The sequence below is a fragment of the Mastigoproctus giganteus genome, chromosome 5 (assembly GCF_048544385.1).
Source record: "Mastigoproctus giganteus isolate SK-2022 chromosome 5, ASM4854438v1, whole genome shotgun sequence".
NCBI classification, from domain to species: Eukaryota; Metazoa; Arthropoda; class Arachnida; order Uropygi; family Thelyphonidae; genus Mastigoproctus; species Mastigoproctus giganteus.
The window spans coordinates 228,261,616-228,274,534 of NC_143579.1; the positions used below are offsets into that span (position 1 = coordinate 228,261,616).

General features: G+C 39.3%; 1 protein-coding gene across 1 annotated transcript in view; it reads right to left on the reverse strand.

The window, feature by feature from the left end:
- Positions 1 to 12,919, reverse strand: part of l(2)37Cb (DEAH-box helicase 16 lethal (2) 37Cb) — a 252,537-nt gene that overhangs the window by 137,842 nt on the left and 101,776 nt on the right. The gene's annotated exons all lie outside the window — the stretch shown is intronic.

Consider the following 12,919-nt stretch of genomic DNA (forward strand, 5'->3'; position numbering starts at 1 on the left):
TTTTGCTGTTGCTGTTGTTGTTGTTGTATGATTTTAGGAATAAAATCGTACTAAGGCGACTAAGGTCAAAATACTCGGTGTGTACTTTCTGCAAATTGCGTATGTTCTGTGGTCGATATTCTGTTTGCTGGATGAAACACCGTATTTTCGGGAGAAAAAACCATTAAAACTCTATTAAAATTAATTAAAATATCTAAGTGAATTAAGATTAGTATAATGGAAGTATAATAGTATAACGCAAGAACAATAGTATAAGAAGTATAATGGAAGAACGCTAATAAAATTTACAGCATCAGCAAAAAATAATAATAAAAAAACACTTCCCATATCATCTGTCTGTCCCCGCTAAGAGTCTGTCCAGTTCTTCCTTGAACTCATTCAAAAAACCCACTTCCACAACACCAGATGGAAGTTCGTTCCAACAAACCAGTGATAGGTGTAATGCCGAAAGGTAGTAGTAGTAGTAGTAGTAGAAGTGGCATGTGATGCAAGAAAGCAAGTGTATGAGCTTATGCAGCATCAGCAAAAAAAAAAAAAAAAAAACACACCATTCCCTCCAAATGCCTGTCCAGTTCCTCCTTAAATTTATTCAACCTATCAACTTCCACAACGACAGATGGAAGTTTGTTTTTCCTTTCTGTCCTACATCTGTTCTTTCTTAATTTGAATTAGCATTAGTAGAGGCATTTGATGCAAGAAAGCAAGCTTATGCAGCATCAGCCAAAAAAAAAAAAAAAGAAAAAAAAAAAAAACCACTCCCACTTCACCCCTCTGTTCGTTCAAAATACCTGTCCAGCTGAGCCTTAAACTTATTTAGGCTATCAACTTCCACGACAAGGGATGGAAGTCTGTTCCACCAACCAACCACTCGCTGGCTAAAGGCAAATTTCCGCACGTCTATCCTACATCTGTCTTTCCTCAATTTGAATTTATGCCCTCTCAGGTGATTATTCTGAGCGAGAGGAAGAATCCCATCAGCATTGAGCATGCTCAAACCATTCAATGCTCTATACACCTCTATCAGATCACCTCGCTGGTGCCTAGTCTCCAGACACTGTAATTTGCAAATCTTAAGCCTTTCTTCGTAAGAGCACCCCTTTGTTCCATTCACTAATCTTGTTGCCCTTCTCTCTACTTGTTCGAGCAGCTCTACATCCTTCTTGAAATGAGGCCTCCAGGCCTGTATACAGTACTCTAGGTGTGGCCTGACCATTGCCTTATACAAGGGAATAATCACCTCCTTATCCCTGCTAGAAAAATTCCTATATATCATTGACAATACACCATGAGCTACTCTTGCAGCCCGTCTGCACTGCTCAGAGAACTTCATATCTGCCTGCACAACCACCCCCAGGTCCCTTTCATTCTCTACCACTGTCAATGTAATACCACAGAGTTGATACGTTGCTCTGGGGTTGCTGTTTCCCATGTGTAGTACTTTACATTTGTCAATGTTAAACTTCATTTGCCACCTCTCAGCCCATCTGCTCAACCTTTCCAGATCCTGTTGCAGCAGCATAGTGTCAGTAGTGTCCTTGACAAGCCTGCCTACCTTTGTATCGTCTGCAAACTTCGACATTAAGCTTGATATACCATCATCAATATCATTTATGAATACAGAAAACAATAATGGACCCAACACTGAGCCCTGAGGGACGCCACTAATAACATTAGTCCACGACGAGCAGTGTCCATTGATTACCACCCTCTGTCTTCTCCCCCTCAGCCACCCCTATACCCACAGCAGCAATTTGCCTCCAATGTTACACTGCTCCAATTTGTGCAGCAGTCTTCCATGTGCAACAGTATCAAAAGCCTTTCTAAGATCCAAGTATATAATATCAAAGTTATTCCCTGCATCCAGTTCCTTTGTGACTGCATCATAGTATCCAATCAAATTGGTCAGGCAAGACTTCCCCTTAACAAAACCATGCTGTGTCCGAGCTATAACTGAAGTCTTGTCTAAATGATCCTGCAGTGCTTCTTTAACTAGTGCCTCCATTAATTTTCCTGGAACAGAAGTTAAACTCACAGGTCTATAATTGCTTGTGTCAGCTTTTGATTCTCCTTTGTGAATTGGGGTCACATTTGCACATTTCCAGTCTATGGGTACCTCCCCTGAGTCCAAGGAAGCTCTCATAATTATGGCTAAGGGTTTGCTTACTTCCTTTGCTGCCTCCTTTAATATAACTAGATAGATCCCATCCACCCCAGGTGCCTTTCTTGTGTTTATCTTCAACAATTTCTCCTCCACTTTACTCTCAGTTATTACAAGATTCTCTAGCTTACTGCTAGAGTTGAATACACCTCTGGCTTTCCCCTCGCTAAATAACTCCTCATGTGTGAATGTCGATGCAAAATATTCATTTAGTTTGTTAGCTATCTGAGCAGGATCACAACAGTTGACCCATCGATATCAAGTGGACCAATCTGATTCATCCCCTTCCTTCTAGAGTTTACATAAGTAAAGAACTCTTTGCTGTTTTTCTTTGCATCCCTTGCCACGGATTTCTCGTAATCTGCCTTCGCCTGCCTAACCTCCTTTGTAACTTGGTTACAGATCAACTTGTATCTATCATAGGCTTCTGTGTCATGTGTTAATTTGTATGTATCCCATGAATGTTTCTTCTCTGCCATATGCCTCATCAGTTCATCTGACATCCATTTTGACCTAAACCTTGAACAATATTTCTTAGTTGGTATGTAAAGTCTAGTAGCTTCCAAGATAAGTTCTTTGAATGCTTCCCATTTTGCATTTACTGTTGGTAACATCATCAGTTAGTCCCACTGTATAGAATTTAAATACTGTCTCAGTCCATCGTAGTCGCCTTTACGAAAGCAATAACCCTTCCCTTTACCCCTAATGGTAGTTACCTCTTTGAGTAAATCCCACTTCAGCACACTGTGATCACTGCCACCTAGTGGTTCATTTATCTGCAGATTCTTAATGCATGAAGAATCACTGCTGATAATCAAATCAAGAGTATTCCTCCCTCTAGTTGCCTCCCGAACATGCTGATGTAGAAAACAATCATCCAATAAATCCACAAAAGCCTTGCTAGTGTGTGAGTGACCAGCCCACAAATTCCAGTCAATATCTGGGAAATTAAAATCTCCCATTATAAGACTCTCTGATTTACTGGCCCACTCTATTTCCCTGTACAGTTTCTTATTATACTCATCAGAGTCATTAGGCCTATAGCACACTCCTACTCTCAATTTTGATCTCCCAATGCTTATGTCACACCAAACTGACTCGACACTGCACTGTCCAGCGATGTCCACTGGCTTCACTTCCTTGGATTTTATTAATTTCTTAACTAATAGCATAACCCCTCCTCCCTTCCTATCCAGTCTATCTTTTCTGTAGACGTTGTACTCCCCAAATTCCAGTTCTGCATTCCTTATATCTGTGTGACACCAAGTCTCTGATATCCCAACAATATCTGCCTTTGATGTTTTGAGCAATACCTCAAATTCATCAAATTTATTTACTAAACTCCTAGCATTGGTGTACACGCAAGTATACATGCACCTATTTCTATTCTTTGCTACCCTAACACAACCCATGTGTTTACTTGTACCGCAATGACTCCCAGCAGTCTCTAAAATATCCTGAATCTTGTTTTTCAGGCTTCTGCTCATTCCAATAGAAGCAGTGCAAGAATCTCTTTCACCTCTGCCAGTGGCTACTGTTAATCTATTTGTCTTTGTATCCCCCCCAAGCTAGCAGTTTTCCGACCCACCTAACACTGCCTCGATAGCATCAGCAAATATTCTTGCACCCTTTCTATTTAAGTGTATCCCATCCCTGTAGAAGCAATCCCTCCTGTTAACAAGTACAGTCCAGGCTGAAAAAAATTCTACCCCTTGAGCCTTGCACAATCTTTCCAGGGCCGAATTGATCGACAAGGCTCTCATCATATACTCCCTCCTATCGTGTCTGGGCAGAATTGCAGACACTTTCAAATTCAACCCTATTTCACGGCTTTTTTTCAACAGTGACCTGTACTTGTTAAATTTATGCCCTCTTAGGTTCATAATCTGAACAAGTGGAAGGATCCCATCAGAATTCAGCGTACTCAACCCATTCAAGGCCTTATACACCTCAATCAGATCACCGTGCAGGTGTCTAGTCTCCAGCCACTGCAATTTGCAGAACTTAAGCCTCTCTTGGTAAAAGGATCCCTTCATTCCCCTCACCAATCTTGTTGCCCTTCACTGTACACGCTCAAGTAAATCTACATCCTTCCTAAAATGAGGCCTCCAGACCTGTACGCAGTATTTAAGGCCTGACCATTGTCTTATACAGAGGGACAATCATCTCCTTCTTCCTGCTAGCAAAATTCTTATATATCATTGACAAAACCCCATGACCTGCCCTGGCAGCCTGTCTGCATCGCTCACAATACTTGATATCTGAGTGCACAATCACTCCCAGGTATTTTTCAGTTTCTACCACCTTAAGTGTAGTACCACACAGTTGGTACGTTTCTCTGGAGTTACTTCTACCCATATGCAGTACTTTGCATTTGTCAAGGTTAAACTTCAGTTGCCACTTCTTAGCCCATCTGAACAAATTATCTAGATCCTGTTGCAGTAGCACACTGCCATTACTGTCATTAACAACCCTGCCAACCTTTGTATCATCTGCAAACTTCGACACTAAGCCTGATATACCTTCATCAATATCATTGATAAATATACAAAACAACAGTGGACCCAACACCAAACTCTGTGGGACTCCACTAATAACACTAGTCCACGAAGAGCGGCACCCATTGATTACCACCCTCTGTCTTCCCACCACTTAACCATCCTTTTATCCATTGTAGCAACTTACCTTTAATACCAATCTGCTCGATCGTATAGAGATAAAGAAACTAAACCGAGTGCTTCATCATCTGAAAGTAGTCGTAGCCGAAGTCAGTGCTTCACGCTAATAGTAATAGAGGCATGTGATGCAAGAAAGCAAGCGTATGAGCTTATATAACATCAGCCGAAAAAAAAAATTCCCTTTAAAACTTTATCCAGTTCCTCCTTGAATTAATTTAAGCTATCAGCTGCCACAACGACAGATGGAAGTTTGTTCCAGCAATTAACCACTCGCTGGCTAAAAGCAAATTTCTGCACACCTGTTCTACAGCTGCCTTTCCTCAATTTGAATTTATGCCCACTTAGGTTCTTAATCCGAGCAAGCGGAAGAATTCTATCACAGTTCAGAGTGCTCGACCCATTCAAGGCCTTATACACCTCAATCAGATCACCTCGCACGTGTCTAGTCTACAGCCACTGCAATTTGCAGGACTTAAGCCTTACTTGGAAAGAGAACCCTTTCGTTTCCCCTCACCAATCTTGTTGCCCTTCTCTGTACACGCTCAAGTCAATCTACATCCATCCTAAAATGAGGCCTCCAGACCTGTAAGTAGTACTTAGACGTGGACTGACCATTGCCTTATATAGAGGGACAATCACCTCCTTTTCCCTGCTAACAAAATTCCTGTATATCATTGACAAAATGCCATGACCTGCTCTGGCAGCCTGTCTGCATTGTTCAGAAAACTTCATATCTGACTGCACAATCACCCCTCCCCCGCTCCTTTTCATTTTCTACCACCCTAAGTGTAGTACCACATAGTTGGTACATTTCTCTGGGGTTAATTCTACCCATATGCAATACTTTGCATTTGTCAATGTTAAACTTCAGTTACCACTTCTAAGCCCATCTGCTTAACTTTTCTAGATCCTGTTGCGGTAGCACACTGTCATTACTGTCATCAACAACCATGCCAACTTTTGTATCATCTGCAAACTTCGACACTAAGCCTAATATACCTTCATCAATATATTTGATAAATATACAAATCAACAGTGGGCCCAACACCGAATCATGGGGGACTCCACTAATAACATTAGTCCACGAAGAGCACCGTCCATTGATTACCACTCTCTGTCTTCTCCCACTCAACCACAGTTTTATTCATTGTGGCAACTTAACCTTAATACCATCTGCTCGAATTTGTACAGTAGTCTTCCATGCGCAACAGTGTCAAAAGCTTTCCTGAAATTCAAGTATATGATATCAAAATTATTTTTTGCATACAGTTCCTTTGTACCCACATCATAGTATCCAATCAGAGAAGTCTTCTCTGACAAATCTGATTGGAAATCCTTAACAATCCCATGCTGTGTCTGAATTATTATTGCAGTTTTGTCTAGATGATCCTGAAACGCTTTTTAACTAGTGACTCCATTATTTTCCCCGCAACTAACTGGTCTGTAATTACTTGTCTCCAGTACGTGGGGACTTCTCCTGAGAACAAGGATGCTCTCATATTTATGGCTAAGGATTTGCTTAGTTCCTTTGCCTCCTGCTTTAATATAACTGGATAGATCTCATCCAACCCAAGATCATCAACTTCTTCATCATCATCCTATTCATCATCATCACCATTCATCATCTTCCTATTGCATATATCCAAGCCAACTCATGTTCTAATGAGTTGGCTTGGATATGCAATAGGAAGAACTACATTCTCATCGTCTGAACATGGAATCGTAGGGTTGGAAATTTCCTTTAGCCAAAATTATTTGGATACCCCGCGCTAGTTATAATTACCGTTCTCGCCACACTGAAAAAGACCTGGGTTCCCATCCCATGAATGACGCGAGGAACTTTTGTGGGCTTTTTTTTCACTCCGTGGCTAAGTTAGCTAATCCCAGGAAAGGGCAACAAGGTTTCTCCCCTTCGGAAAATCGGGTTTTTGTCTAGCAACACAAGTAAACCGACCAGAAAATACGCACCACATAATATACACCGAATTCAGGACCTCGGTGTGTATTATGGGCCAGAGGTACAGAATCAAATACGGTACATAGGAAACTGTGGCATCAGAATTTACCGAATAACCGCAGTTCACAAACCAAAAAATCACATAAAAATGCACAGCGTCGACTTGCCTGGTAAAAATCCCATTGTAATTTGCCTCAAGAACATTGAAATGCTGTGTTACGGAGCGACAAATCATGGTTCACGGTTTTTTGAACTTCTCAGGCGTAGATAGCAAGGTTTTATTTACCCAGAAACTGGGGTTTTTCTTCCAGCAAACAGACAAATCGACAATAGAACACACGAAATTAACAGACAAAAGACACAGCAAGGCAGATGAATTTAATTATTCGGGTGGCCTAAATATAATAGTTGGTTTTTCAAACTGTTATCTGTATTTGGCGGATGCTTGGAGCAAGTTGATTTGAAGAACAATGCCTGGAATCTGTCGTTCCAACTATGAAGTGTACAATCACCATTTCAGTTTATCTTGGTGGTGTTGGCTTGGAACATTGGTCGCCGTTCCTGTAATAATGAATACCATGAGGTACATTGGCACTAGGGACAATTTACTCTCTATACGCTGCGGCAATAATATGGCGCAGTCTTTTTAGTGTTTTAATATGACAATTCGCCATATAATACTGCACAGCCTGTAACTTGATCCGAAAACATAATCGTGCAAATGCTTTATTCGCTTGCCCAGAGTGCCGATCTAATCCCAGTTAAGAACTTTAGGATGAATTGACTACCTGCTTCGGGGCAGGCGAAAACGCTCGAAATAGTAGATGAATTGACTACTGTGTTGAAAGAGGAATATACCAAAATACTGCTTTCCTGTTATCAAAAAATGGTTCACCGTTATCAATGGAAATACAACATCTAATTAAGACCAAAAGTCGTAATTAAGACCTACACGTCATTAAACATTGTGTCAATAAAATATTCTTAGATACAAGCAGGTGTACAATATATTACAGGTGCAATATACTGTATTCGTATATCTTGCCTTCTTCAAAGTGGGTTCGTAATATACGTAATATATTGCAAAATTGAATCAAATCTTTATTGTAACATTTAAAGAAACCAATTACAGTATCTCATAGCAGTTTTGAGGCAAAGAGTTCAAGAGAGTTTAACTTCTTCCCACCCCAAATTTATTATAATGGATTATCAGGTTTTTATTTGTTGATCTTATTATGGGCATAAACCAGGAGATCAAATGAACCAAACAGTAATCTCACTCTAACTCCATTACGAGTTTGGCTGGGTTTTTTAGAATTACCAGTGAGAAAGAACCAACTGGTTCTTCTCACTTACCATGGAGACATGTATCTTATGTAGGGTAAGCACCGAAAGATAGTTCAAATCCGCCGTACTACACTGTGATAATACAGGCGTCTACAGAAAGTTCAGATGTGTCTAGTGCTATGTTTATACAGTGTGTGCGTGTGTGTTGTTTCTAGCCACTTAGCTACCAGGAAGCAACAAACACTAGGAAGGTGCGTAAACACGTTTCCTTCAACACACGTTTACGCTATAATGTTGCTGTTGTTATTATTAGGTTTGAGACGCATCAGCGACTTAGATCATATTAGCATTAGCATTACTATACATTTCCTTCAATAGTTTATTTCTTTCTTGAATTTATTTAAACTATCAACTTCCACAACAACATTTGGAAGTTTGTTTCTGCAATCAACCACCCGCTGGCTAAAGACAAACTTCCACACATCTATTCTACAAACACCCTTCCTCAATTTGAATTTATACCCCCCCCCCTTATGTGTATAGTCAGAGTAAAAGAAAGAATCCCATCGGCACTGAGCTTGCTCAATCCATTGGAAGCCTTATGCACTTCAATGAGATCACTCGCAAGGTGCCTAGTCTCCATACGCTGCAATTTGCAGAACTGAATTTTTCAGATTTGTTCCCCTCACCAATCTCGTCGCCTTTCTCTGTACTCGTTTCTGGAGCTCTACATCTTTCCTAAAATGAGGCTTCCAGACTTGTATGCAGTACTCAAGATGTGGCCTGACCATTGCCTTATACAAAAGTATATTCCCCTCCTTATCCCTGCTAGCAGAATTCCTGTATATCATTGACAAAACCGCATGACCTGCTCTGGCAGCCTTTCTTCATCGCTTAGAGAACCTCATATTTGGTAGGTTGAGGGTCTAACGGTTCCTGGAATTTCTCCCATCTCTGCGTACGTTCTCTGTATCGGTCAAGCCAGAGATTTAAAAGCGTGTGGGATATGTACTATGTAGTATGTTGTGCCCATTGTTCATCCAGCCTTTAGCCGCCAGATCCCTAATTGGGCCCGACGTTACCAATACCAGCCACGGGGAGGCCGGCCGGGCGTTACCAGTGATTGAATCAGTACTCTGGCAGGTCCTGCCACCTAGTTTCCTGGGATTTCAGTGACTAGGACCAAAATAAATAAAATAAAAATTTAAAAAATAAATAGTCGCGAGGTTGTTTTATTGCGAATTTGGGGTTTTTCTTTAGGAGCACTGTTTGGGGTTTTACGCTGAAGGGTTTGATAAAGCCTAATTGGGTCAGGCAAGAATTTTGGTGTGGCTTAAAATTTTGATGTAGGGCTAATCGCTGTGTGAGATGACAGATTTGGATGGGGAGTTGGCAAGGGGGAAGGGAACGTGTATCTGACTGCACAATTATCCCGAGGTCTTTTTCATTTTTCATTACCTTGAGTGTAGTACCACCACACAGTTGTTACTACACACATATTGCGCCATATATATTATGGCGCAATATGTGCGTCACTCACTGGTCAATAGTTGTCCATCACGTGTTTTGCACCTCCTTTGTGTATTGGTAAGACATTAGCGTTTGTCCAGTCCAGTTCTGTCAAAGTAGTTTTATCAATCGATCAGTGATCTTTTGAAAACTAAAAACTAATCCCTCAACAGACAGTTGCATTTATGCATGTTCCAGTGCAAAGTCTAAGAAACCTAAATTATCAAAATACAACAATATTCTTACTACATTTTTTTTCTAAATATTTTTGATATACTTTTTTAACATATCCATCGCTACAATATTTGTAATGTTAAATTGCACAATTATTAAAACTTAACAAAAAAAAAAACTCATTGGCTTCTCACCCTGAGAAGTCCTCACTCTTTATCCTTGTCGATTGGCTCTAGACGACGGTGAAATTCAGATTTTGTCTTTTACTTTTAGGGAGTTCTTTGCTGTTTAGAGGGGCATATTCACTGGCAATCAAAAATTCCGAGAAATTTCAGGAAAAACCCCAAATTCGCAATATAACAACCTCGCGACTATTTATTTTTTAAATTTTTATTTTATTTATTTTGGGAATTTACAATGGCAAATCCTTCCGAGACGAATGAAGAAAATTATCACAAGTATTGAGAAAAAAATTTGAAATATATTAATTTATAGCAAATTATTCTAAAGTATAGTATAAATAAGAAATTGTAAGCATTTATAATGCGCCCGCCTAACCTTTATGGTTGCGTCTGTGTGATGAAAATAAGCAGAAAAAAGTAAAATAAATAAAATTAATCACAAAAGAAAATTTCTTTCTTTTATTTTAATTTTGCCCTCTTATAGTGAGTGACTGCATTTTCTCTTAGGCTGGTGCATAGGTATGGTTGCCTAGTATTATTCTGGACGACAGTTCGCCTTATTTCTGCAGGAGTCTGTGCTGCTGCGCTTGGTAAGGAAGATATTAGTTGTTTGTTGATTTGATTTTGTTGTTTTGCAGTTTCTCTGTTTTGTATAATTTGGCTTATTTAACAATTGCTTGAATGGAGATTTCCTAATTATCTCGTATAACACAAGACGTAGATGTAAAGAAATAATTTTGATATATACAGTGAAACTTCTCCTAACGGACAACTCTCGTTAACGGACATCTCTCTACAACGGACATTTTCAAATTACCCAACTCACCTCCATTGGTTTTAACGTGTTTTCAGCTTCTGTCTAGCGGACATTCTCTGTAACGGACGCGGACAGGCAATCTGCACTGTTTCGTTTAGATTAGCACTTAATTTGATCTCCCCATAACGGACAGCGGGCGAGCTTACGGCCCTTTTTCTAGGAACGTTTCTCCCACGTATTGCCTCAATCGTGTGTTTATTTTCTATTTCCGATTGTCTGAATTTTATCAAGGTTTACGTCGCGGTTCTAAACCCATTTTCAAGAATTTTAAGGCACGTGTAAAACTTCTGATGAATTCGGTGTGTGCAGGGAGGGGGGGAATTTTGTCGGCCTTTCGTCTTTTGAGTTTGAGTTTTCAGTTTTGTTCAGTGTCGTGTGAAGTGCACAATGTCTTCTCGTAAACATTTAACTTTAAAAGATAAAGTCGAACTCATTAATGCGTATGATCGGCAAAAAAATAGTGTTCGCAATCTCGCTGCAAAGTTCAAAATCGGGAAGACGCAGGTAAGCGACATTCTAAAGAAAAAAAAAATGAACTGCTCAAACAATTTTGGTAACACGGAAATGATCAGGTTCAAAAATCATTCCCGAAAACTGTTGGACTTCAAATTGACAATGTTACGTATGAGTGGTTTTTTCGCGCACGTGCTAAAAAAATTCCCATTAATGGGCCTATTATTAGGGAAAAGGCTTTGGAGGTTGCGAAATCTATGGGAGTAAATGAGTTCAAAGCTTCTGTGGGATGGCTAGACAAGTTCAAAACTCGGCATAAAATTTCTTGGAAAACCGTAAGTGGTGAAGGTGGATCTGTTGATACTGGGGTTGTAACAGAGTGGACCGTCAAATTTATGTCGTGATTTTGAAGCTAAGGATATTTACAACTGTGACGAAACAGGGTTGTTTTTTAAAGCTCTTCCTGAAAAAACAATGAGTCCAAAAAACGAAAAGTGCCAGGGCGAAAACATTTCTAAGAAACGCTTGACTGTAGTACTATTGTGTACAAATATGCTAGGAGACTTTGAACAACCTCTTTTTATAGGAAAACCACAAAATCTTCGTTGTTTCAAGGGCATAAAGTTGAATCTTTTGAATGTTGACTGGAAGTCTAATAAAAAAGCGTGGATGACACGAGATATCATGAGCCACTTTAAACAAAACATGATTCGTCAAAACATAAAAATTATTCTTTTCATGGATAATGCTGCATTTCACCCTCACATTGAATTGTCCAACATTCAAATCATTTTTCTGCCACCAAACACATCTGAAGAGTGTCAGCCCTTGGATCAAGGGATAATAAAAAATTTTAAACTTCACTACAGAAAACGTGTTTTAAGACATCTCATTGCAAACATGAACGATGTAACATGTGCGAGTGACCTTGCAAAGAAATCAGCATCCTAGATGCGATTCAATGGATTTCCTCTTCAGTAAACGCAATTAGAAAACAAACTGTCGTGAACTGTTTTGTAAAGTCTGGCTTCTCAAACGCAAAAATTGAAGTTGTGAACAGCAATGTGGAGCACCAAGAAGAACAATAACTTCAACATCTATTGATAATATACGATACTTCCGCTACAAGTGACCCTGGCTACAAAGATATAGACTCGAACCTCACTACAGAAGATGGTGCTCTAGATATCAACGACGTTATCATCGATATTTTTCAAGAAGTTCCTCATGAGTATGAAGAAATGGAAGGTCATTCTGTCGAAGAACATATTAACGACGAACCACCGATGAAAATAGAAGAAGCGCTCATACAAATCAATCGTTTAAAAATGTTTTTCGCCGCTGAAGAAGATACTGAAGGACTTTCGATGGTTTCTTCACTCCAAACAAATGTTGAAAACAAAATTATCAGCCGGAAGAAGGTGCAGAAGAAAATAAGTGATTACTGTATGTATTTTTCTTAAGATAAAGTCATAATATGCATAGCACAATTGCATGTATATTATTTACAAAAATATTGCGCAAAATCTGCATATAATTTAATTTAATTTTACATTAAACGTTTAACGATTTTTCTTTATCTCTTGTGTATGTAATCGTATATTATTTACAAAAATATTGTTCAAAATCTGTATATATTTTAATTTAATTTTACATTAAACGTTTAACGATTTTTCTTTCTTTCTTTTTTTTTTCTCCCTCAGA